This window comes from Sus scrofa, chromosome 11, assembly GCF_054392235.1.
Source record: "Sus scrofa isolate SSC_HxYL_T2T_F1_AM1 chromosome 11, Sscrofa_HxYL_maternal_Yorkshire_Landrace_v2.0, whole genome shotgun sequence".
In the NCBI taxonomy this organism is placed as follows: Eukaryota; Metazoa; Chordata; class Mammalia; order Artiodactyla; family Suidae; genus Sus; species Sus scrofa.
The window spans coordinates 75,324,578-75,351,392 of record NC_139393.1 but is presented as its reverse complement, the minus strand read 5'-3'; the positions used below and the strand labels follow the sequence as shown (position 1 = coordinate 75,351,392).

At 45.1% G+C, this 26,815-nt stretch overlaps 1 long non-coding RNA gene across 2 annotated transcripts in view; it reads left to right on the top strand.

The window, feature by feature from the left end:
- The first annotated feature begins 1,765 nt into the window (after nucleotides 1–1,765).
- The window catches only part of LOC146398696 (uncharacterized), a 68,643-nt gene continuing 43,593 nt past the window's right edge, over nucleotides 1,766–26,815 (top strand). For both annotated transcript variants that reach the window (XR_014819810.1, XR_014819811.1), the window contains exons 1-2: nucleotides 1,766–1,902; nucleotides 5,352–5,528. This is a non-coding gene — a long non-coding RNA (uncharacterized LOC146398696). The remainder of the gene's footprint in view (nucleotides 1,903–5,351; nucleotides 5,529–26,815) is intronic.

The window sequence follows — 26,815 nt, the reverse complement described above, 5'->3', positions numbered from 1 at the left end:
ATACCAGTATGGACTCACGGATATTTATTTTGTATCTGGAGTTATAACCCAATACTACTTTGTTGACAATCTGCTCCAATTGTCCCAGCTTTGAGCCCTGGGAGCTCTTTCAGTTGGCTCCTGTGTCCCTTGGACCACCCCGCCCCCACCCCCTGCCGCCCCCACTTGGGTTTTGGGTCAGCGTTTTTAACAAAATTCCCCAAGGGGTTCTGGCGCGGGTGGTTCAGGAGCCGCCCTGGGAGAAACATGGCTAGGGTGTGCCAGGAGCTCTCACTGCAAAGTCCCACCCACCCCCAATCCCTCCGTGGATCTTACCATCCAGCAGACACACTGGCTGTCATCCCATCTCCTTCTCTTACCAAACCTGCTCACCCCCGCACAGCAAGGGAAAACGCTGAGATTGGCAGCAAGGAGAGGGCTTCTTTGCAAGGCAGCCAAGTTAGGATACAAATCTTAAATCCACCTGCCTAAAGGGAAGGGGCTCAAGGCATTTATGGGATAATGAATAAAGAAGCAGTGCAGTCTGAGGGGTGGGGAGCGTGGGGCAAGATAGTTGCACAAAGGTGTGGAAATTGTGGTTCTATGCAGGCGTTAACTAGGCTACAGTCCTCTGCATTGAAAAGGTCACCCAGCGGGCACTCACGCATGCCCAGTTGGAGGGTCCGAGGGCCTATCCAGTCTTAGCAAGCTCAGCTCGAGAACTAGACACAGCTGACTCCAAGTTTCTGGAAAACAATTCTGGCAAATATCTTATTGTTTAGGCTAGGGACTGCTTGGAGCACATGCAAGTCTTAAAACAACCTTGATTAGTGAAGGCAGGTGAGATGAACTTGACTCATGACCCAGGGTTTCACGCCCTGCCAGCTCTGCGTTGGATGCTGGGAATGCAGTGCTTGCCTGGAAATTCACACTTGGGGGTGGACGTGCCATGGGGGAAAACGGATGTGGTTAAAGGGGCAGAGAAGAGAAGCACCTACCACTGCTTTGACCTGTGCTTACTCGGCTCCCTGGAGACTCTAGAAAAGAGCAAGCTAAGGATTGGGAGTGGAGATAGGGACAGAGCAGGAGCCCAGAGGGTGGGGAGGGGATGGGGTCAAAAGCACCCATGGAAAATTTGCAATTAATTAGGAAGAAAATGCTTTATCCTTTGAGACTGAAGATAAGCAAATTGGATATAGACATGTTTATAGATAGGGTGGGGGGCACATTTGAGGTCACCTATAACAGATGTAATTTTCTGGATGACGCAAGAGGCCAGGTCATCCTTATTTAGCGTGAAGGGTTTGGGTTCAAACACGGGGCCTGGGAGGGCATTGACGATTCGAAATAGTGGTTGGAGGTGCGTCAGTTTGACTGTAGTCAAGAGACAAAACCCACAGCAATAATTTGAAAAGAGAGAACAAAATACAAAGAATGTTTACTGTGTGAAAGTTAAGAGAACACCGAGATACCCCAGAGGAGGCAGCTACCGCCTCTGGGGCCTTCACTGATGGGTGGAATTACTAAAATCTTAATCTTAAGAGGAGTGGCCCCACTGAGGAGGGGCTGCTGGCTGGCTGGCCGTGGTCGGGGAGCAATGAAACTGTCTCTTTAAGTGTTGGAACAACTGGAAACAGGATGCAGCTGCTGCTTCAGGAAAGCACAGCCCGTGCCCCCCCCCCCCCGCCCCCAGTGGAGTGAAGACGCAATGCTGGGGGTGTTGCTCCAAAGAACCACAGCAGGAAGGAGGTCGGGGGCCCTCCTTCTTCCCCCCGGCTTGGCTCACAGCCTCACTGTACCCTGCACTGGTTGAGCCCCACCGTGCGGTTTGCAAAGTTTCAGCCCAGCATCAGGAAGCTAAGTAGAGAAGCATGGGTTTGGAGCCAGAGGCAATGACCGCCATGGGGAAGCCACCTCTCAACGGTATGAGTGACTTTTAGGGCCTGTGCATACTTGTGAGTCTGTATACTGGCTGAATTTCTTTCCTCCCTTGTCTGAGAATCATTTCTGTGGCCCTTTGCTGCATCAGAGCTTTCTTCTTGCCCCAGGGCTCAGCCACTGGTTCCCTTGGTTGGTTTTCCTCTCCCAGAAGGTTCCTGATGGACTATGGAGTTCAAAGAGAACTAAGGGTTACAAGTATCCATGGATGGATAAATGGATAAGCCAAATGTCATAGACACATATAGTGGAATTCAGCCTTAAAAGGGAAGAAATTTCTTTTTTAACGTAAATATTGATTTTTATTTTTTTCCATTATAGCTTGTTTACAGTGTTCTGTCAATTTTCTACTGTACAGCAAGGTGACCCAGTTACACATACATGTATACCTTTTTCCTCACATTATCATGCTCCATCATAAGTGACTAGATACAGTTCCCAGGCTATACAGCAGGCTCTCATTGCTTATCCATTCCAAAGGCAATAGTTTGCATCTATTAACCCCAAGTTCCCAGTCCATCCCAATCCCTCCCCCTTGGTAACCACAAGTCTTTTCTCCATGTCCATGAGTTTGTTTCTTTTCTGTAGATAGGTTCACTTGTGCCATATGTTAGATTCCAGATATAAGTGATATCATACGGTATTTGTCTTTCTCTTTCTGCCTTAACTTCACTTAGTATGAGAGTCTCTAGTTCCATCAATGTTGCTGCAAATGGCATTATTTTGTTCTTTTTTATGGCTGAATAATATTCCATTGTGTGTATATACCACATCTTCCTAATCTAATTATCTGTCGATGGACATTTGGGTTTTTTCCATGTCTTGTGAATAGAGCTGCAATAAACATGAGGGTACATGTGTCTTTTTCAAGGAAAGTTTTGTCCAGATATATGCCCAAGAGTGGGATTGCTGGGTCATATGGTTGTTCTATGCATCGTTTTCTGAGGAACCTCCATACTGTTTTCCATAGTGGTTGCACCAATTTACATTCCCACCAACAGTGCAGGAGGGTTCCCTTTTCTCCACACCCTCTCCAGCATTTGATATTTGTAGACTTATTAATGATGGCCATTCTGACTGGTGTGGTGGTACTTCATAGTAGTTTTGATTTGCATTTTTTCTAATAATCAGTGATGTTGAGCATTTTTTCATGTGCTTGTTGACCATCAGTATATCTTCCTTGGAGAAATGTCTATTCAGGTCTTTTGCCCATTTTTCCATTGTGTTGTTTGCTTTTTTGCTGTTGAGTTGTATAAATTGTTTGTGTACTTTAGAGATTAAACCCTTGTCGGCTGCATTGTTTGAAACTATTTTCTCCCATTCTGTAAGTTGTCTTTTTGGTTTTTTTTATGGTTTTCTTTGCTGTGCAAAAGCTTGTCAGTTTGATTAGGTCCCCATTGGTTATCTTTGCTTTTATTTCTGTCACTTTGGGAGACTGACCTGAGAAAACATTTGTAAGGTTGATATCAGAGGATGTTTTGCCTATGTTCTCTTCTGGGAATTTGATGGTTTCTTGTCTTATGTTTAAGTCTTTAAGCCATTTTGAGTTCCTTTTTGTGCATGGTGTGAGGGTGTGTTCTAGTTTCATTGATTTGCCTGCAGCTGTCCGGGTTTCCCAGCAACATTTGCTGAAAAGACTGTCTTTTGGCCGTTTTATATTCTTGCCTCCTTTGTCGAAGATTAATTGACCATAGGTGTCTGGGTTTATTTCTGGGTTGTCAATTCTGTTCCATTGGTCTGTATGTTTGTTTTGGTACCAGAATCACACTGTCTTGATGACTGTGGCTTTGTAATACTGCCTGAAGTCTGGGAGAGTTATGCCTCCTGCTTGGTTTTTGTTCATCAGGATTGCTTTGGCAATTCTGGGTCTTTTGTGTTTCCATATACATTTTTGGATTATTTGTTCTCATTGTGTGAAAACTGTCATGGGTAATTTGATAGGGATTGCACTGAATCTGTAGATTGCTTTGGGTAGAATGGCCATTTTTACAATATTAACTTTTCCAACCCAGGAGCATGGAATATCTTTCCATTTCTTTGAATCCTCTTTAATTTCTAAAAGGGAAGAAAATTCTAACGTGCACTCTAACATGGGTGCACCTTGTGGATGTTATAAGCCAGCTACCTGCAAATGTTGTGATTCTACTTACATGAGGTACTTAGAGTATAGAGTGGTCAGATTCACAGAGACAGAAATTAGAACAGTGGTGGCCAGGGGCAGAAGGAGGGGAGTTGTTTTAGGGGTACAAATTTTCAGTTTTGCAAAGATGGAAAAACGTTCCAGAGATGGCTGGTGGTCATAGCTGCACAACACTGTGAATGCAGTAAATGCACCTTAAAGTGGTCAGGGTGGTGAGTTGTATGTTATGTATATTTTACCACAATTATATACTTTTAAAAAAAGAACTCAAAGGTTCCAGCTGGAGGCTCTGGGTGGGCGGCCCCTCGCTAATATATCACGGGTCTGCATCTTTCCACAGTAATTCATTCCTCAACTCACCTTCATGAGCAGCATTTTCCAGGCTTTGCCTCATAAGTTCCAGTGGACTGTGTCCTCTTTTGCTTCATTGCACACCCACCTCCTCGCCAGACGTATATGTGCAGGGGGCAGCCTTCTCTTCTAGTCTTCCTGTCAATGATGTGTTATTTCAGTGGATGATAGTAATAGCTAATATATATATATATTTTTGCAGTTAAAGTTTAGATTAATACTTTTATTTATTTTTTGCAACACTTAAGTTTTTATTTTAAACCACTGGATTATTTTTTATTTTTAATATTTATTTATTGATCTGTAGTTGCTGTACACTATTATGTAAGTTACAGGTGTACAATAAAGTGATTTACAATTTTGAACGTTTATAATTATTATAAAAATACTGGCTCTATTCTCCACGTTGTACAATTTAGTCTAGAACCCTATTTTATACCTTAGAGTTGGTACCTCTTAATCCCCTATCCCTGTGTTTCCCCTCCCCCCTCTCCTCTCCCCCCTGGTACCCACTAGGTTGTTCTCTATATCTGCGAATCTGCTCCCTTTTTGTTTAGTCACTAGTTCGTTGTATTTTTTACATTTCACATAGAAGTGATAGCATAGAGTATTTGTCTTTCTCGGTCTGACTTATTTCACTTAGCATAATGCCCTCCAAGTCCATCCTGTTGCTGCAAATGGCAAAATTTCATTGTTTTTAATGAATGAGTAATATTCCACTGTGTGTGTGTGTGTGTGTGTGTGTGTGTGTGTGTGTGTGTATGTATCATGTCTTCTATACCCATTCATCTGTTGATAGACACTTAGGTTGTTTCCATATCTTGGCAATTGTAAATAGTGAATAACAGCTAATATGAATCAGGTATTTACAATATACCAGGCATATTTATTAGCCGCACAGCAAACCTCTGTTGTAGACACTGTTCCAATCTCCATTTTACAGGTGAAGAAACTGAAGTTCAGAGGGGTCGTGACTAGCTTTAGGTCACCCATCTGCTGAGTGAAGAAGCCCAGACTGATCCCGTTCTCTGGCTCCAGACAGTGCCTTTAACTACTGGACTCTACTGCCCTCTAGTGGAACTCCTGGTATTGCGTTGTCTCACTGACACCTTGCTTTCAGGTAGGACTCCAGCTTCTCTCCCACTTGGTTAAGACGTCCTTATTTTATAATGATTCTATTATTTCATGCAGAACACCCCTTCTTTCAGTCCTGGCACCACATTTGCTGTGTTACAGTGAGTGGCAGCAGGCTGAGTTTTTTTACTTGCCTAGTGAGCATCCCCAGGTTCTCACCTCCCACTAGCAGCCCTTGTTGCTTTCAAGGCTTGTGGCAGGATTATCATTTGTTGGTTATAACAGGCTTGAAATCCCTGCGGGAGCATCCCTGATAGATTTCAGAGTTTTCCGAAGCATCTGTAGCTGTATTTATTCTTAGGATGGTAAAGAAACTCCTGGATTTATATGTCGCAGCTATATGAATGGGTATTTTTGTTTGGTTTGGTTTGGGGTTTTTTTGGAGTAAATAACTCTCCAAGTTTCTCTCATTCTCTCTCTCTCTTTTTTTGGGGGGCTGCATCCCCTGGCACATGAAGGTTCCCAGGCTAGGGGTCACATTGGAGCTATAGCTGCCAGCCTACACCACAGCCACAGCACCGCTAGATCCGAGCCATGTCTGCAATCTGCACCACAGCTCACAGCAACGCCAGATCCTTAACCTCACTGAGCGAAGCCAGGGATTGAACCGGAAACCTCATGGTTCCTTGTTTCTGCTGTACTGCCCCAACGGGAGCTCCCCAAGTTTCTCTCTTGATCTGAGTCATCAGTGTGGTGTTCTTTTTTTTTCTTTCTTTTTTTTTTTTTGTCTTTTTGCCATTTCTTGGGCTGCTCCCGCAGCATATGGAGGTTCCCAGGCTAGGGGTCTAATCGGAGCTGTAGCTGCCAGCCTATGCCAGAGCCGCAGCAACATGGGATCCGAGCCGCGTCTGCGACCTACACCACAGCTCACAGCAACGCCGGATCCTTAACCCACTGAGCAAGGGCAGGGATCGAACCCGCAACCTCATGGTTCCTAGTCGGATTCGTTAACCACTGTGCCACAATGGGAACTCCGGTGTGGTGTTCTGAGTCAGGGATCTATCCCTTGACAAGTGCCCTTTGCAATTTCTGGCAGGGAAGTCCGGGTGTCCTGGGTGATGCTGATATCTTTTGTTGCTTGATCCAGGATTCAATGAGGTTCACGTATTTCATTGGGTTGTTGTGTTTGTTTGCTCCCTTTCAATCTCAAGTAATCCTCTCTCTCGACTTCTTGCTTATTTTCTTTTGTCACATGGAACTTTTTGAAGGTCCAGGTGAGTTGTTTTAGATTGTCCCCACCCAGAAGTTGTCAAATAGTTTCTTCATGATTGGGTTCAGGTTAAATATTTTTGGCTGGAGTTCCCGTTGTGGCTCAGTGCTTAACGAATCTGACTAGGAACCATGAGGTTGCGGGTTTGATCCCTGGCCTTGCTCAGTGGGTTAAGGATCTGGCGTTGCTGTGAGCTGTGGTGTAGGTTGCAGGCACGGTTCGGATCCTGCATTGCTGTGGCTGTGGTGTAGGCCGGCGGCTACAGCTCTGATTAGACCCCTAGCCTGGGAACCTCCATATGCCGCAAGAAGTGGCCCTAGAAAAGGCAAAAAGACAAAAGAAAAAAAAAAGAAAAAGAAATTTTTGGCCAGTATGGTTTGTACTTCTTACCGTCTCATATCTGGAGGCCCCCAAACCTCATCTGGGAATTGCACATTCAACAAGCATATCTTGAGAGTGTATCATGTGACATGCTGAGCGCTCAGCTACCCAGTGAGGACACGTGGAAGCCACTGATAACGATTGTGAGGTGAAGTGATAAGGAAAACAAAAGGGCGGGTTTATCAAATGGGAATAGGTTTGGTTCGGCTCCGCTTAATAGAAAACTCAAAGTAGCTGAACCAAATAGAGGTTTGATTTTTCTCACACACCTGCAAGATGGGAAGCGGGTCGTCCGGAGCTGGTATGTTAGCTCCACCACGTTCAGGGTCTCCTTCCCGCTCTCTTTCTGTCGCCACCATTAGTGTATGGCTGTAGTTTGCATGGGTCCCAGATGGTGCCTGCCCCCCAGACAGTGTGACCCCCTCCCAGGCCACAAGGAGAAAAGCGGCTTGCCCACTGACGCTGCTGGCCTTTGAAGGAGCTCTCCCTGAAGGCACCCAGTGATTCTGCTCACAGACTGTGTCACATGCTCAGCACAATAGGCAAGGTCGCTTAGAAAGTGTACTTGTTTGGAACATGGCTCTGTGAGTAAGGAGGAAGGGGACAAGGGATATTAGGTAGGCAGTTAGCATTCTTTGCTGTGCAAGATAAGGCAGATTTTTAGTGGCTGGAAAGACAGCTATGCAGATAATACATGAGAAATAAAACTTTCCCACCAACCAAGGGAAAAACTGATTATCTGTAGCCATGGTAACAAGTAGCCAAAAGAACTAGTGTTACATCCTTTGAATTGATCAATGACAGCTTGTCTCAGTGACACACTTTTACAAGGTAACCAATCAGTTCAACCCCTTGCTGTGAGAATCAGCCAATCAGAGATCGCCTCACTTTATACACCTCCCAGTGCCAACCAATCAACAATAGCTCAGCAATCACACTTCCTACAGATGATGTCAACCCGTTTATCCCTCTGAAAGTCTCCCAGTCCGAGTTCTGTGCTCCCAAATCCTGTATCAGTCAACCCTGTACTCAGCTCAGAGAGACTGAGCCTAACCAGCAGAACCCTCCCTTACTATAGTAGTCAGCAAATTCAGCTTTTTCTTATTTCAGGTCCTGTTATAATCAAGCAGAATCATGCTCTTTAATTTGTTTGTATCCACAGAGCACTCATTCCCCAAGTGAAGCCTTCAAACATCTCCATCTATAGCCTCAGTGGATTAGGCCCCAAAGCCCTCAGAGATGTCGGGAGCTCTGATGTAGATGTCAGTAGACAGGCTGATGGAGAAAGAGACAAAATGAGGCCCCCAGAGAGCCATCCAGGCGCAGGGTTATCCCCAGAAGTGAGCAGCCAGGAAGGTCAGAAAGAACATGATAAATTTGGGCTTGACTTCCTCTCCAAAGGGTGCCATCTAGGAGGGGCAGAGGAAGAGGTATTTCCAGACTGTGGTCCTCATTCTTAATGGCACATGTTGATGGTTACAGGTAATCAGTCTCTTTAGAGGAGATCCGTGCTTGTCGTTTAGGGTCCAAGCAAACAGCTTAGGGTGGGAGTAAGCACTACAGTCTAGGGGCCAATCCGCTTCCCCTCCCACCCACCTGCTCCCCCCCACCCCATGGTTACATTTTGCAGGGTGGTAAACAGTACGTATTCATAACATTTACTGTTTTAACTATTTTTAAGAGTACAATTCAGTGGCATTAAGTGCATTCTCAATGTCAGGTAACAATCACCAGGAAGCATTTCCAGAACATTTTCATCATCCCCAACAGAAACTCTGTACCCAATTAACAACAGCTCCCCATTCCACCCTCCCTCCAGCCCCTGGCAACCCCTACTTTTTTGTCTTTACCTATTTGTCTGCTGTAAGTACCTCATATAAGTGGAATTGCACCGTATTCGGCCTTTTGTGTCTGGCTTATTTCACTGAGCATAATGTCTTCCAGGTTCATCCGTGTTGTAAGCCTGTGCCAGAATTTCCTTCCTTTTTAAAGCTGAAGACTATTCCATTGCGTGTAGAGACCACAATTTGCTCATCCACTCATCTGTGCACCAGGGTTGGGTGTTTGGCCCTTTGGGCGATTGGGAAGGGAGCTGCTGGGAACATGGCGAACAGGTATAAGGGGTTCCAGTGTAAATGGTTATATAAGCAAGGGCATGAGATTTTTCTTTTACCTCTTGGCATTCAACGCCTAAACTGTTTACTCTCTGACCCTCTACAGAGGAAGGTTGCCAACTCCTGGTTTGAGGGAAGGGTTTAGGACAGAGAGGGGCTTCTGTCCTAAACCCTTGAATGGGGAGGAGAGAAGAGTTTCCATTTGGTGACCGGAAAGCTTGGGGCTTGCATTGCTTTGCTAAGGCTGCTATAACGAAGTACTGCAGACTGGGTGCCATAACTCAGCAGAAGCCTGGGTCCTCACAGTTCTGGAGACTAAACGTCTAAGGTCAGGGTGTCCGTGACCGTGGGGTTGGTTCTTTCTGAAGCCTCTCTCCTGGCTTGTAGAAGGGTGCTTTGTCCCTGAGTCTTCAGCAGTCTTTTCCCTGCGTGTTGTGTCCTAATCTCATAAGAATGTAACCTGTTAGGATCAGGCCCTACCTCAATGATCTTGTTCAATCTTTATTACTTTTCTAAAAGCCCCGTCTCTAAATCCAGAAACATTCTGAGTTACTGGAGGTTAGACCTTCAGCACATGAATTTTGAGGGGATACAATTCAGCCTGTAACAGGGGCCCATACTCCACAGAAGAAATACCAGGCCGTAGCTCCCATCGTGGCTCAGCAGGTTGACGATCTGATGTTATCTCTGTGAAGATGAGGGTTCAGTCGCTGGCCTTGCTCGGTGCATTAAGGATCCAGTGTTGCCAGAAGCTGTGGCATAGGCCGAAGATGCAGCTCGGATCCTGTGTTGCTGGGGCTGTGGTGTAGCCTGGTGGCTGCAGCTCTGATGCAACCCCAGCCCAGAAACTTCCATATGCCACAGGTGTGGCCAGGAATAGGAAGAGAAAAAAAAAAGGATACCAGGTTTTTGTTTTTTGTGTCTTTTCGCCTTTTCTAGGGCCACTCCCATAGCATGTGGAGGTTCCTAGGCTAGGGGTCTAGTTGGAGCTGTACTCACCGGCCGATGCCAGAGCCACAGCAACTCAGGATCTGAGCCGCGTCTGCGACCTACACCACGCTCACGGCAACACCAGATCCTTAACCCACTGAGCGAGGCCAGGGATCGAACCCGCAACCTCATGGTTCCTAGTCGGATTCGTTAACCTCTGAGCCACGACGAGAACTCCGATACCAGTGCAACGAAGTCTTGACCTGACCTGATAGCCACGGTGTTGGAAGTGAGGAGATAAACTGTCCTCACAGGTGTCGGCTCAGAAGCCGGCCAGGGCTGAGTCAGCCAGTGGAAAAACCTCACCGTCACAGGGCTTGCTGAGGACAAGTGCTAAAGATTTCCTTTTTGACAGACTGTATTTTTGTTCATCAAGCAATTCATTGCAGAATTTCCTAGTTTTTTTTTTTTTTTTTTTTCTGATGACAGTAAAGAGTAAAAAGAAATCTGGTATAATTTTAGCAGCAATTAACCTGAATTCTCGTCAGAGCGCTCTTGCCCGGTGTGAGCCAGCTATAGCAAGTGCGGCCAGTCCAGTTTTCTGCTAGGAATTCTGCTCCCACACCCCTCTCGGCCTGCAGTCATCCCCCACTCCAGGGTTAACTCGTCTCCTGTTTCAAAAAGTCGTGAATAGAGGACACTTTGAGGGAACCTGACCAAATACACGCTGGGGCTGAGAAATAACCCTGCCCCTCGGTGGAGGCAGCTGGGGCCAGTCTCGCGTCACATTTTTCTTTCTTCTGTCTGGCTCGAAGGCAGATAAATGCTATAGTTTCTGACCTACGACATGTGAAAAAAAAAAAAAAAAAAGCCCACAGGTCCCCACACATTAAACCCCAAACCAATGGAACGAGAATAGAAACTTTGAAATGTTTTGAACAAAAATTTCACATAGACCGACCTTGTTTCATTTTAGGGCACTGGGATGGATTCTAGTCAGGTGAATTTGAAGCAGCAGAGATAAAAGATCCAATTACAAGAACTGTAATAAGACAATCCTTAAAAAATACCTGAAAACCAGCAAAATGGCTCTAGTACCCCCACACTGGCTTGGTGAAGGTAGAATGGTTTTGTTTTAGGTAGTGGTTCTTGGGGGAAAGAAGCAGCTACTTGCTTCTACATTTAAGTACCGTGGACTAGATATTTTAAAAGGGGGATGGAGGCAGCCAACGTATAATTTCCAACACTTAATGCAGTTAGGAAGACAATGCTTGTTTGACTTACGTCTACAATCACTCCGGCCTGAGCATCCTCTCTATTCTTCATTCCCTGGAACTATTGTTTTCACTCGCATTCTCTCTGTCTTTTTTTTTTTTTTTTTTCTGGCCACCCCATGGCATATGGAGTTCCTGGGCCAGGCATCAGATCCAGGCCATAGCTGAGGCAATTCCAGATCCTTTAACCCATTGTGCCAGGCTGGGGATTGAACCTGTGTCCTGATACTGCCGAGATGCCACTGATTGTGTAGAGCCGCAGCAGGAGCTCCATCTCATTGTCTCTCTTTGAATACAATTTCTTGGACTCTCCTTTTCTCACCTTAGCTTTTCCTAGTTCTTTTGGGGATATTTTTTTTTTTTTTTTTTTTTTTTTTGGCTGGGCCTGCAGCTTGTGGAAGTTCCCAGGCCAGGGACTGAACCCACACCTCAGCAATGACCCAAACCACTGCAATGACAATGCCAGATCCTTAACCCGCTGGGCGGCAAAAGAACTCCACCTTTTCTCTGTTCTGACTTCATTTGTTTCTCTCAACTCTCAGGTTCAATATCATCTCTTATTCGGATCTCACAGCTCCTGTGTAAGGAAGTACTGGTGCCTCCAAATTTAGTCCTAGAATTAGAATCTGGTGCTTTGGGGTGGCTGATCTGTAGGGTCTTTAATTCTATCCCTTGAGTGTCCCCTAATTCACTAATTCATGAGGTGGGGCTGTCACATCCTCAGGTGCCTTTATGCAGCATCTGGCACGTAGCACGTACTCAGTAATGTCAGATATCACGTTGCGGGGACAGGCCGGACCTTGCAAGACTTCACTGGATTCCGGTGAAGATGAACAGGTAACTAACACAGGGAACCCGAGGCATATAAATACAGTCTATCTTAGAAGTAAACTTGGAGGCCACCACAGCTTTCCTTTTGCTCTCAAGGCTGACAATCCCTTCCGTTTGCTCACGGGAACCCACAAAAAGTGTGCTCCTGGCCCGTCTCCTAGGTGGTCCCAGCTGATCTCCTACCAGCAGGACCCTCCTGGACACCTTGATCTCTCTGTGATTAGACCCAAAAGAAAAGGTCTCTTTTCATCACGTAGGGCTTCCCGATTCTAGTTTCTAGTCTGAAAGATTCACCTTTCTCCTGGGTACCGGACATCATGGAATGATTTGCCCTCCTTCCCTACCCTTCATTCTCGGGTGTGGCTCCCGAGGCTGGAGATGGTCGGCTCCAGCTCTAGCATTGCTCCACTTGCATAGTATCTTGATCACAGGACACCCATGGCAGACCCATGTAACTGCACCTGTACAATAAAGAGGGAGGCTCCCTCAGAACTGGGACGCATGCTTTATCATTTAAAGTATAGTATTAATACCTGCCTTCCAGATTGATTTGCATTGGGTTGAGATGATGTTCACTCACTTGTTCTAAGGACTTCAAGTTCATGGAGTCACACAATGTTAGAAAGAGGAGAGACCTAGAGATTCAACACTGGAACTATGGAATTCCAGTTCAGCTATGAACTTGAGCCATTGTTCACATTCAACGATGGGGAGTTCCCAGGGGACCTAACAGTTAAGGATTTGGTGTTGTCACTGCCATGGTTTGGGTTCCATACTCCTGGCCTGGGAACTTCTGAATGCCTCAAGTACAGCCAAAAAAAACAAAAACAAAAACAAAAAAGAAAGAAAAAAGAAAAGAAAAGTAAAGAAAAGAAAAGAAAGAAAGAAATTCAACCATGGATTGCATTAGAGTGCCAAAACCCCCCCAAAGGGAGCCATATGAATTTGCTACTTCTTATATGTGATTTCATTAACTGAGATCAGATTGTGAAAACTTGTGTCTGGGAAGAGAATCTGAAAAAAAAGGAAAGGAGAGAGGACCACAAGGTCAAAGGAATAATGAAAAGATGGATCCTGGGAACTGTATCTGCTTCATAGCTTTGTCCGTATCCCTGTCCTGAGATCCCGGGGATGGTTTGATGTCTTCCCATCACCCATGGCCTGACCTTAATTAAGACCACGTACATCTGCGTGTTCCATTCTCTTGTATGAAGAATGCTGTCCACCCCAGCCTCGGTACCATCACTAGTCTGTGACTATCAATATACATTTCTTGCCTCTCCCTCACTCTGAACTGTATTTCATTATCTCTCAACTATTCAAGGAGAGACACAATTCTCACTTTCTCCCAAAGCAACCATTTTTCACTTCCTGTATGATCCTTTCCAAGTGTCTCACCCCAAATACATATCCTTTTGTTCTCCTGCTTTCACACTCTTTCTCTCTCCTCCGTTATGAAGAATCTCAGAGTCGGTGGCTGCTGTGTCCATTTCCTCATCTTCCATTCTCTCGCCTCCCATACCAAGCACACCTTTGACACGTGATCCACTGAAATCATGCTCCTCGGGGTCATTAGTGGCCTCTGCCTGCCAAGACCCAATGGTCAGCCCTTTTGTCCTCAGCATAATTGACTCATCAGTTTTGGTTGGAGTCACTTATTACCCCCTTCTTTTTTTTCATCTTAAAAATGTTGTCGAAGTACAGAGTTGATGTGCAGTGTTGTGTTGTGGCAAAGAGATCCAGTTATACATAAACATCCATCTCTTCTTTTCAGATTCTTTTCCCATATAGGTTATCATAAAATATTCGAGTTCCCTGTGCTATACAGCAGGTATTATTCCCTTCTTTTAAAAAAATAACATTTTCCATACATTCAAAAGATCTAAAGATTAATATAATAAACATCAGAGAACCCATTAGTCAGCTTAAATGGTCAAGCACTTCCACTAGAAATTCTCCTGTGTCTTTCTCTGATTGCTTCCTTCCTGGATGTACCCAGGATCCTGAATTTTGTGCTTAAACTTCCCTTGCCATCCTGCATCCTTTCACTCCATATGTGTATCTCTCGAACAATGTATTGCTTCACTTTGGTTTTATGAACCTTACATAAACAATAACGTACTGCAGGTGTCTTTGTAACTTGCTTCTTTTCTCTCCACATTATTTTTATGAGATTTATTCATGATGCTGCTTGTAACCACAGCTCGTTTATACACTATGCAGTATCTATTACCTGCCTGTGTCGGTTATCTACTGCTGTGCCACAAATTACTCTGAAATTGAGCAGCATGAAGCAACAATAAACAGTTTCTGTAGGTCGGGAATTTAGAAGAGTCTTAGTGGAGTTGTTCTAGCCCAGGGTCTCCCATGAGGTTGCAGTCGAGACATGGCTAAGTATGCAGTGGTCTGAAGGCTGGGCTGGGGCTGGAGGCTTTGCTTCCAAGATGATTCACTCCGGATACTGGAGTCGGTGCTGGTTGTTGGAAAAGCCCCCATTCCTTGACTTATGATTATCTCTACCAACATGGTAGCTGGCTTCTTCCAGAGACAGCAGTCCAAGAGAGCAAGGCAGAAGGCACAACGACTTTTACTATGTAGCCTTGGAAGTCATCACCATTGTTTATACAATATCATACTGGTTACACAGTCAGCTCTATTCAGTGTGGGAGGGGACCCCACAAAGCAGGTGAATAACCAGGGTTGACATCGGTGGCCATCGTTGAGACTGGCCGCCACAATGCCTGTACCTTGATTTATGTCTCTCTTCTCTTATTAATGACATTAGTGTTATTTCTATTTTTAAAATTATAAACAGTGCTTCTAGGCTCATTCTTGTTCACGCTTCCTGGTGCCCACGGGCAAGAGTTTCTCTAGAGGGAGACGGCTGGGCCACAGGTTATGTGCATCTTCAAATCGATTAGATAAAACCAAAATTGCCCCAAGGTAGTTCACTAATTTTTACTTCTACCAGCAGTGAATAATATTCCCTATGCTTTATATCCTTATCAATACTGGGTATTGTCAGATTTTTTAATGTATGCCCATCTGGTGGGTATAAAATGACATCTTTTACAGATTAAAATTTGCATTTTTCCAAATTACTAACGAGGTTGGACACCTTTTCATATACTTACTGCCTAGTCAAGCTTCCACTGATGAGAAATGCCTATTTGTGTTATCTGCCCATTTTTTTATTGGATTATATGTCTTTGTCTTACCAGTTTGTAGGAGTTCTTTTTCTATTCTGAATTATTAAGAAGCTTCTGGTGATTATATGTGACGCAAATAATTCCTCCCAGTTTGTGCTCTTTTCACTTTTTAATACTGTTTTTTAATGACTAGAAATCTAAAATGTCTTCTTTTTTCCCTCTGTGGTATGTGCTGCTTTTGTCTTCTTAAAGACACACTCCCATTGACTGAGGTCATAAAAATATGTGTCTGTACTTCCTCCATAAAGCTTTGAAGTGTTGTTCTTCACACGTAGGTCTTTGATCTGGTGGAACCTGTTTTTGCATGTTAGCGGAGGTGAGGGTTTAGCCATGATGCCTGCTTCTGTGTGGATAACCACTTGCTCAAGCCTCCTTCTTAAAACCCGTTCCTCCCGTGGCTTCAGGGACATCCCACGCCCTGTTTTCCTCCCAGCTGGCTCGTTGCTTCTCGGTTTCTATTGCTGGCTCTTCCTCTTTGTGAGTGACCTCAGAGAGCCCGATTCTCTTCTCCATCTAGACACTCTCACATTCTCATCCAAGTGCACAACAGAAATACCGTCTGCAGGCTGAGCGCTCCACCTCCCATCCTTGTCTGCTCCCTTCCTCTCTCCACGTGGCTCACTCCTTCCCTTCTCTTGGGGCTCCCAGCAGATGTCACCTCCTCAGAGATGCCGTCCCTCCCCACACTATGTAATAGCAGCCCCTTTAACTCCCCATATACTCATCTTGCTTAATTTCTTATCAAGCATAATCAGTCGCCTCCTGATTTCATATTAGAAATAGGTGACATGGGAGTTCCCATTGTGGCCCAGTGGTAACAAACCCGACTAAGATCCATGAGGAAGCCTGTTTGATCGCTGGCCTCGCTCAGTGGGTTAAGGGTCCAGTGTTGCCATGAGCTGTGGTGTAGGTCTCAGATGCGGCTTGGATCTGGCGCTGCTGTGGCTCTGGTGTAGGCTGGCAGCTATAGCTCGAATTAGACCCCTAGCCTGGGAACTTCCATATAATGCACCTGCAGCCCTAAAAAGCAAGAAAGCAAGAGAAAGCAAGAGAGAAAGAGAGAAAGAGAGAGAGAAAGAGAGAGAGAGAGAGAGAGAGAGAGAGAGAAAGAAAGAAAGAAAGAAAGAAAGAAAGAAAGAAAGGAAAGAAGTTATATCCTATCTGTCCAGCATTTAAATATCTATCATGGACTTTGAACTATTTGCTAATGCATCTAAATAACTAAGAACAGCACCTGGCACATTATGGATGCATGATAAATATTTATAGTCAAATAAACAATGATAACCTTTATAATATCACACTTGATATCTTACGGAGTTCTTTTCTATGCAATTATGTTCCTCCTAGCGTCAATTTGATCCTCAGAGACAGCTTTGCCTACATTGGTGAATGTCTGGGTAATGGCATCTCTTCCTTTGGAGGTCTGTTGAATTTTTTTTTACTCACAACACTTAATTTTACCCTGAGTTCTCTGCATTATTAGGTATGTGACTGTCACTTGAGGAGACTGAACTATAACTTCTCTGGGATGACTTTGGACCACGCTGTCTGCTATTTGACATCTCACAGAAAAGGACTGTGTTTCTGAAAAGGGGACCAGCGATTCAAATTAATTCATTTACAAAGGTATTTGAATGCGGACTCTTAAGAAATCCAGGGCTATTTAGACCAGTGGTTCTCAATTGTTTCTTTTCAGCCAAAATACATGCCCATGGGCTACTCTGATTTTTGCACAGCCATAAGCATGTTTTGCTCAAAGCGAAATACGGCGAAAGATCCACTACAACTGCCAGCCCGCGGGGACATGGGGTTACCTAGCAGACATGGTCCTTGCTTCAGAGCCCCTCCAGGAGACGTGCACTCAACACCATCCAGACCTCCGTCTACCTTACATTATTGCTGTGCCTGTAAACTCTGGGCAGCTCTGTTGACAAAAATACACATAGGAGAAATCTGAACAGCCAGAGAAATTCATTCATATACTCTCTCTACTGAGGGTTTTTGAGCCTAATACAGAGAATTTGGTCACTTCTGTCCAGTTACTGATTTGCACTCTGACTCATCCCACAACCCAGAGAGAATGAGTTTGTCCATATCTCTCCCTGGAGACACAAAAAGTGAACTGGGGACCAATATTAAAATAGATTTCTCATTCTCTGGAAACTCAGGGGGCTGGTTATGTTCTCGAAAGTTCTGACACTGTGGGTCAGGCCTTACCGGGTGCTAACAGTTCACAGTCTCAAAGCACACATTTAAGAAAATGTGGGAAAGATTCTGGGGCTTTGCAGGGGGTGGGGAAGCCCTAAGGCCTGTTGACAGAGCCTTTGAAGACAGCAGGGAACCTTGGACGGTCTAAGCTTCTTGTCAGCAACACAGCTCACTGTCCTAACAGAAATCTCCAGCAAAGGTGGTTGGGCTGATTGATAATGAAACAGAAACTAAATCAAGAGGAGTGGCTTGCCTGGGGCCCCAAAGAGCAAACACTAATGTTAAATAAATCCGAAACAGCAGCTGTGTCCTGTGCTCTAGGAATTCAGGGTTCAGGCCTGGGATAGGTGTCCCCTATAAAGTCAGAGTAATTTCATCAGAATCTAAGGGGAATCGTGTATATTGGTCAGGAGAGGCCCACATACCATATAACAGTTTAATCCAATCAGCTTAACCAAAAAAGGGTCCCAATCTAATGAGTTGGTGGGGAGCAGGCTCTACTCCACAGAGTCATTCAAGGACTCAGGCTTCATTCACCTGGTGGCCCTTCCATCCTCTGGAGCCCAGGAGTCCTCAGAAGACTCTCTGCATCCAGCCAACAGACAGGACAAGACGGACACATGAGACTCCAAGGAGGGGTTGGGGCCACATCTGGAAATGCCACACATCATTTCTGCCCACATCCCTTTGGCCAGGTTATATAACCACCCCTAGACAACGGGACCGGGGAGAAACGGTCTGGCTGTGTGACCAGCTTGATCCTGGAGAGCACCAGCAGCCTCTGTTACAGATGTTTTGTATAAGAATGAAACTCAAAACTCAGTTTTGAAAACAAATTGGTTGAGTTTGAGAAAAGCCAACAGGACTGACCTTCACAGCGGGCTCTGTAAGAGAGGTCACGAATCTAAGTCAAGCTGTGCTGTCTGTTTTCAAAAGTGTTCTCTGGACCACTGCTCTTGGAATTTCCTCAGGGAAAGCCCAGAAGCTCATTTTGTCATAGTCACCCTGGTTGAAGCCAGTCCTCTAAGGTCTGAATTTATCCATTAATTAGATGATATCAATCGTTGATATTCACCAATTTGATACGCGATTCTAAAGGAACTGCCCTGAGTTGCTCAGATTTTATGCAGTCAGAATGTATAAATAATTCTCTGCAAGATATTAATGAACAAAGGCAAGTTTATCTTCCCAAGGGTATTGTCATTCTTTTTTTTTTTTTTTTTTTTTGCTATTTCTTGGGCCGCTCCTGCGGCATATGGAGGTTCCCAGGCTAGGGGTTGAATCGGAGCTGCAGCCACCGGCCTACGCCAGAGCCACAGCAATGCGGGATCCGAGCCACGTCTGTGACCTACACCACAGCTCACGGCAAGGCCGGATCGTTAACCCACTGAGCAAGGGCGGGGACCAAACCCGCAACCTCATGGTTCCTAGTCGGATTCATTAACCACTGCGCCACGACGGGAACTCCAGGTATTGTCATTCTTTCAAAGGGATCCTGGAGTTCCCCTCGTGGCTCAGTGGTAATGAACCCAACTAGTATCCATGAGGACATGGATTCCATCCCTGGCCCCTCTCAGTAGGTTAAGGATCTGGCATTGCCGTGAGTTGTGGTGTAGGTTGCAGACGTGGCTTGGATCCTGCATTGCTGTGACTGTGGCATAGGTCGGCAGCTGCAGTTCCAGTTTGACCCCTAGCCTGGGAACCTCCAATTGCCATGGGTGAAGCCCTAAAAAAATAAAATAAAAAATAAAGGGGATCCTGTGGGGTGATGTCAGCAAACTGGCTGAATAGGAGTTTTCTATCGTTTTCTCCCTAAAGTACACCAATCTTGACAGTTGTCCATGGATAAGAGTGTGTTTTTGGGAGTTTCCGTCATGGCACAGCGGAAACGAATCTGACTAGGAACCATGAGGTTTCGGGTTCGATCCCTGGCCTCGCTCAGTGGCTTAAGGACCTGGTGTTGCCCTGAGCTGTGGTGTAGGTCACAGACATGGCTTGGATCTGGTGTTGCTGTGGCTGTGGTGTAGGCCAGCAGCTACAGCTCCGATTCGACCCCTAGCCTGGGAACCTCCATATGCCACAGGTGCAGCCCCAAAAAGCGATAAAATAAAATAAAATAGTAAAAATGTGCAATAGCATTATGTCTAGGAGTTCCCATCGTGGCACAGTGGAAATGAATCTGACTAGGAACCATGAGATTGCAGGTTTGATCCCTGGCCTTGCTCAGTGGCCTAAGGATCTAGCATTGCCATGAGCTGTGGTATAGGTCACAGACATGGCTTGGATCTGGCGTTGCTGTGACTGTGGCATAGGCCAGCACCTACAGCTCCGATTAGACCCCTAGCCTGGGAACCTCCATATGCTGAGGGTGTGGCCCTAAAAAGACAAAAAATAGTGTATTTTCAGAGGAGGTCTAGGAGTTCAGCAGAGAAGCTCCAGTACATCATTGAAGAAAAAAACGAAATGGGATTGGACACTTTGAAGATGGCAATAGGAGCAGCTTTTTAAAAATTTTTTTATTATAGTTGATTTATAATGTTCCATCAATTTCTCCTGTAATATGACCCAGCTATACATATATATATATATACACTCTTTATTATATTTCATGGACTTGAAGCAAACTGAAGGCATCAACAATGTCAGTAAAAACCAATATTTATTGAGCACTTACTATGTGCCAGACTTTGTTTTAAGAACTTTTCATATATCATATAATTTTTCATATAGGCATTTCTATATAAATAATATTTACTTCAGTTTGCTCGACTTTTTTTCTTTTGTTTTTTTTTGTTGTTGTTGTTCTTTTTAGGGCCGCACCCGCAGCATATGGAGGTTCCCAGGCTAGGGATCAAATCAGAGCTACAGCTGCCTGCCTACACCACAGCCACAGTAACACAGGATCCAAGCCCCATCTGTGACCTACACCACAGCTCACAGCAACTCCGCATCCCCAACCCATTGAGCGAGGCCAGGGATCCAACACATTCTCATAGATGCTAGTCGTATCCGTTTCCCCTGTGCCACAGTGGGAACTCCTGCTTGGCTATTTTGTTTGTTTTTGTTTGTTTTTTCTTTTTTGACTGTACCCGTGGCATATGGAATTCCTGGGCCAAGGATTGAATCCATGCCACAGCAGTGACCTAAGCCACTCCAATGAAAATGTCTGATCCTTAACCCACTCAGCCACAGGAGAACTTCAATCCATTATTTTTTTTTTAAGTAGTCTTTAAGGAGAAATTGTAGAGAATTCCTGCTCTGTGAGAAGAATTTTTTTCCTGACCTTTATTTTCCCATTGCTAACATAGGGCACAGGTCAAATTTTTGGCATGTTATCCTTGAGTGCTCTCTTAATCACATTCTTAATTGTCTTATCTCCAAGTCAGAAAACAAATTTATATTTTATAATGAAAACCACAGCAATACTCCTTCAGGCTGTGAGTTTTTGTAGTCAGTCTGGCCAATCATCAAGCTCATTGTCTGGTCATTGCTAAGGAAGTGGTGTAACCCCTGAATCACTCATTATAGCTGAGTTTCTACAATAATTTTTTTGACTGGTTAAATATATATATAACGTAAAACTTACTGTTTTAACCTTTTTTTTTTTTTTTTTTTTTAGGGCTTCACCCGCAGCATGTGGAGGTTCCCAGGCTAGGGGTCCAGTTGGAGCTACAGCTGCCAGCCTACACCACAGCCACAGCAATGCCAGATTGGAGCTGAGTCTGTGACCTACACCACAGCTCACGACAACACCGGATCCTTAACCCACTGCACAAGGCCAGGGATCAAACCTGTGTCCTCATGGATGCTAGTCAGGTTCGTTTCCCCTGAGCCACTACGGGAACTCCATTTAACCATTTTAAAGTATATAATTTAGGAGTTCCTGTTGTGGCTTAATAAGGACCTGTCTCTGTGAGGATGTGTGTTCCATCCCTGGCCTCACTCAGTGGGGTAAGACTCGACTTGGATCTGGTGTTGCTGTGGCTGTGGCGTAGGCTGTCACTGCAGTTCAGATTTGACCCCTGGCCCAGGAACTTCCATATGCTGCAGGTGTGGCTATTTAAAAAAAAAAAGAAAAAGTATGCAATTCAGTGGCATTAAGTACATTCGTATTGTTGTGCAACCATGACCACCATTCATCTCCAGGGCATTTTCATTACCCAAACCTGGTATCCATTAAACAGTAACTTACTTCTCCCTCCCACTAGCCCCTGGCAACCGCCACTCAGCTTTCTGTCTCTATGAATGTGACTATTCTAGGTTACCTCTCATAAGTAGAATTAAGCACTAAATGTTTAAAAATCATCTCTTAAGCACAGTTCATGTGTTATATGCTGTTAAGTTTTAAGCAGCTTTGATTAAGTGTATTGGCTGAAGTTGTTAAAACACCTAAATGAATCTCTTAAAAAATTTCTGCTCGAAATGGGATTGCAGACAAGGGGTTATTCCGTCTGTACGTATCAGAACCCTATTAACACGAGCTCGTGCCGTCTGGACTCTCTGAAGATGTTTCTCTCCATGTTTCTCTCCTCAATCCTAGAGAAATAGCCCAAGAATTCTGGGATTTCTCCAATTTCTACAAGAAGAGAAATTTATGCTCTTTAATTGTTAAAGGTTTCGTTTTTGTTTTCTCCCATCGCCTCTTACTGGGAGGAGCACACACTTCATAGCGATCAAGTGGCTGAACGTACCTGGTTAGACATTGCAGTGCTCTTTCAGAGGTCTTCTCATTTGACTGAAAATGAATAATTGGTTTTAGTTTGGCTCAAAAATATCTTTAGGAAATGCACATTTTTTCCCTGGCTTTCTCTAACTGCTGTGGGTATACAGACCCCCTTTGGGTTTCTAAATATTAACTGAGACAAATGAAGCCATTTGCTTTGGTTTTTCTAACCTGCTTTTTCTTCACTGTTGAAAGAAATACACATGGTGTGTGGTTATATTGGAGATCTCAGGACCTCACATCTGGTCCCCTCTCTAACCCCTGCAGCCACTGCAGCAGAAACCAGCTTCCTGCAGGTGTAGATTGGCAGCCCCCTGCCTCAGCTTCTCCCAGCACTTCCTGCTTTCTGCCCTGGCAATGTCTATCTACTTAGCACTCAGGTCTGTGAACCTCTAAGTGTGGTGAGATGTCCTGGCTGATTTTATGTCTTGACTTGGCTGGCTCATGGTGCCCAGGTAGCTAGTCAAATATTATTCTGGATGTTTCTATGCAGGTGTTTTTTGGATAAAATTAATATGAAATTTGGGGGACTTAGGAGTAAAGCAGATTGCTCTCCCCATTGTGGGTGGGCCTCATAGCCAGACAGTTGAAGGACTTAAGAGAAAAATTCTGACTCAGAGCTCCTGCTGTGGCCCAGGGGTTGAGAACCTGACTGCAGCTCAGGTCGCTGCAGAGGTGTGTGTTTGATCCCCACCTGGTTCAGTGGGTTAAAGATCTGGCATTGCTACAGCTGCAGCATAGGTTGCAGCTGTAGCTCAGATTCGGTTCCTGGCCTACAAACTTCCGTATGCCATGGGTCTGGCTGTAGAAAGAAAGAAAGAAAGAGAGAGAGAGAGAGAGAGAAAGAAACTCTCTTCTGAGCAAGAAGGAATTCTACCAGCAGATGGCCTTTGGACTCAACCCTTCCCTGAGTCTCCAGCCTGCTACTCCACCTCCTCAGATTTTAGACTCACTAAACCTGTACAATCACAGGAGCCTATTTCTTAAATCAATGTCTATCTATCTAGTAGCTGAGACATGGAAGCAATCTAAATGTCCATCGATAGAGGAATGGATAAAGATGTGGTGTGTACACACACACACACACACACACACACAATGGAATATTACTCAGCCATAAAAATGAGTGAAATAATGCCATTTGTAGCAATATGGATGGACCTAGAAATTATCATACTAAGTGAAGTCAGCCAGACAGAGAAAGACAAATATCATATGCTATCACTTACATGTGGAATCTTTAAAAAAAATGATACACATGAGCTTATATACAAAACAGAAATAGACCCACAACCATAGAAAACAAACTTATGGTTACCAATGGGGAAAGGAAGGAGCAGGATAAATTAGGAGTTTGGGATTAATGTATATACACTACTATACACAAAACAATTAACCAATGACCTACTGTATAGCACAGGGAACTATACTCAATATCTTGTAATAACCTATAAAGGAAAAGAATCTTAAAAAGAGTATATGTATATATCTGAATCACTTTACTATACACCTTTAAACATTGTGTGTCAACTATACTTCATTTTTAAAAAATCTATCTAGTTCCCATTGTGGTTCAGTGGTAACGAACCTGACTAGTATCCATGAGGATGCGGGTTCAATCCCTGGTCCCACTCAGTGGGTTAAGGATCTAGAGTTGAGTGAGCTGTGGTATAGATTGCAGACAGACCTGGTGTTGCTGTGGCTGTGATGTATGCTGGTAGCTGCAGCGATGATTCAACCCCTAGCCCAGGAACTTCCATATGCACCATATGCCATGGGTGCGGCCCCTAGAAGCCCCTCACAAATCAATCTATCTACCTATCTGTCTATCTATCTACCTACCTACCTACCTACCTATCTATGTACCTACCTACCTACCTATCTATGTCTATCTGTCTTTCTTTCTCCTATTGTTTCTGTTTCTCTGGAGGATCTTGGCTGATAAAGGTGTGGAGGGGTTAGTGTGGAGCATCCTTTGAATCAGCAGGAGATGGAGCCTTGGATAAATGCATCCCCTTCTGAACTCTCCCGAGGTGCTCACTGTGGCTCCTTGGAAGATGTCCATGGGATCCAGCCTCTGCTGATGACAGCAGTTAGCAACTGAATAAAGCGTCTTCCAGTTGTTTCTGCCTTCTCTCTGATTTCACTCTTTCTGGTTGCTTGCCCTTCCCGAGGATTGCTTCCCAAGACAAACCATCCTCACACCAGCTCTTCCAGAGACAGTGCCATCTCTGTCTCTCTGTGTCTCTCTGTGTCTGTGTCTGTCTCTCTCTCACACGTAGCCCCCTCCACTCTGCTTTCCTCTGTCTTGGTTTCACTTGTAAGCCAGTTTAGCTCGCCACAACTGGAGTGGACACCCAACCATGTTTTTAGGCTTCTATCTTACTAACTTAGAAAGCTCAGAATGGAGAAAAGTCTATTTTTTTCCCCCAGTAAAGCTGGCAGAATTCCTGACATGATGCTTCCTGCCTCTTGATTGTCTGGCCTAGGTCATGAGCCCCCTCTGAACCCATCACTGGCTTGGGTCAGGAGCAGGTGGTGGGTCAGCCCCCCGCCCCCAGCCCATATGCACTGAGAATAGAAAAGGTATGCTGATCCAGAGGTGAACTGGCGAGTCCCCGTATGGAAGCAAATCCATGGATTGTGGAGGTTTAATTCCTCTTCAACCTCATCTCTGCCTAAATTCACTCCACCTTCCTTCAGGACATCCAGGAAGCCCTTCCTGTCCCTTTCTTGATGACCTCCTGGCTTAGTGCCATGTGCCAGACCTCACCGGATGTGTGGGCAGCTCTGTTACCAAAGTGGAAAAGCACAAGAGACAGAGGTTCTGATCTCATCAGAATGCCTCCTTCCCCTTTATTACACAGAGAAGGGCTTATCAACACAGGACTTCATAATGACAACATCCCCCTTCATAATGAGACGTCACCTATGTCACCTCTCCGCGTGACCACTTGTGTTTCCCAGCACTGGCGGAGTGTCCTCCGATTCAATTCAGTTCTGACGCTAACTGCCCAGAGTTAGTGCAGACCCCACAAATCAAGGGCTCAGTCCTCCACTTCTGCTTCCACTTCAGATGCTGTAGCCACAAGTCCTGGGGCCACCTGCCGTCCCATCCCGCTGGCTGAAAATTCAGGCAGTTCTTGCCACACCCCTCACACATTTAATATTTTTCTAGAAGAACTCATAAACTCAGGAAAGCTCTACACTTATAATTAGCATTTTGTTATAAAGGATACAGTTGAATAGCCAGATGAAGAGGTGCACAGGGCAAGGTCTGGACGGGTCCAGAGTACAGGAGTTTCTGTCCCTGTAGAGTCATGCTGTGCCACCCAACTGGTACATCAGTTGCTCACTGTCCAGGAAGCTGTGGTTCAGCTGTTTTTTAAGTCAAGGTGTCATTCCGTAGGCATGGTTGGTTACATCATTGATCACTGGGGCTTGAACTCAATCTCCAGCCCCTCTCTCCTCCCTGGATGTTGGGGGTGGGACTGAAAGTTCTGTCTAATCCCAGGGTCTCTTTCCCCAGAAACTAGCCCCCATCTTGAAGCTATCTCACCCTCCAACACCCCAGTCACCTCCTTAGCATAAAAAAGACACTCTAATCGCCCAGGAAATTCGAAGGGATTTTGAAGCTCCATGCCAGGTACCAGGGACAAAGCCCAAACATATTTTTTTACCATACTACACCCATCTTTCAAAATTTCCAGCCTATTGACCTACCCCTTGCCATCAAGAGTAAACCATTCTGGCTGCAGAGGGCTGGGGATGGTGGGCTCCAGACTCTTATGTTGGGAGCTCAAAGTTCTACCTACCAATGATCAACGCAACCAATTTCCTTTTTGTAAGAGAAGAAGCCTGCATGCTCACCAAAGTAAGCGCTGGTCCAGGCTCATAAAAGAAGAAAATAGTCTTCTTATTAATATGACCTTGAGCTTACACATCCCTTTGTGCTAGACAGGGAGATTTCGACCCTCCTGCTACCACTGCAAGGAAGGAGCCAATGCCCAGCTGTGGGGAGCAGGGTCTACAGGCAGCTGCCAGCTCCATTAGGATCTGTCTCAAATGCGGAGGGCCACGAACCCGAGGCCCTGCCCCGCTTCCAGGGGCAGCCCCCACCCAGTGATGAGTGATATGTGGTGATAAGGCCCAGCCGAATGCAAGACAGCCCTAACAGGCAGGGTTCCCGCCAGAGCAGCCCGTCAGGCCGGCCAAGGCATTGCCAGGTCTGCATTGCATTTCAGCTTCTTTCTCTCTGCCTATTTTCTCAGGTGTCAATCCCTCCTAGGTATCTTGTCCCCCCCGGCTCCATCTCAGTATCTGCTTCCAGAACATCCACCCTGGGACACATTTGCAAAAGCACAAGCCTAGTGCATTTGGCTAAGCAGCT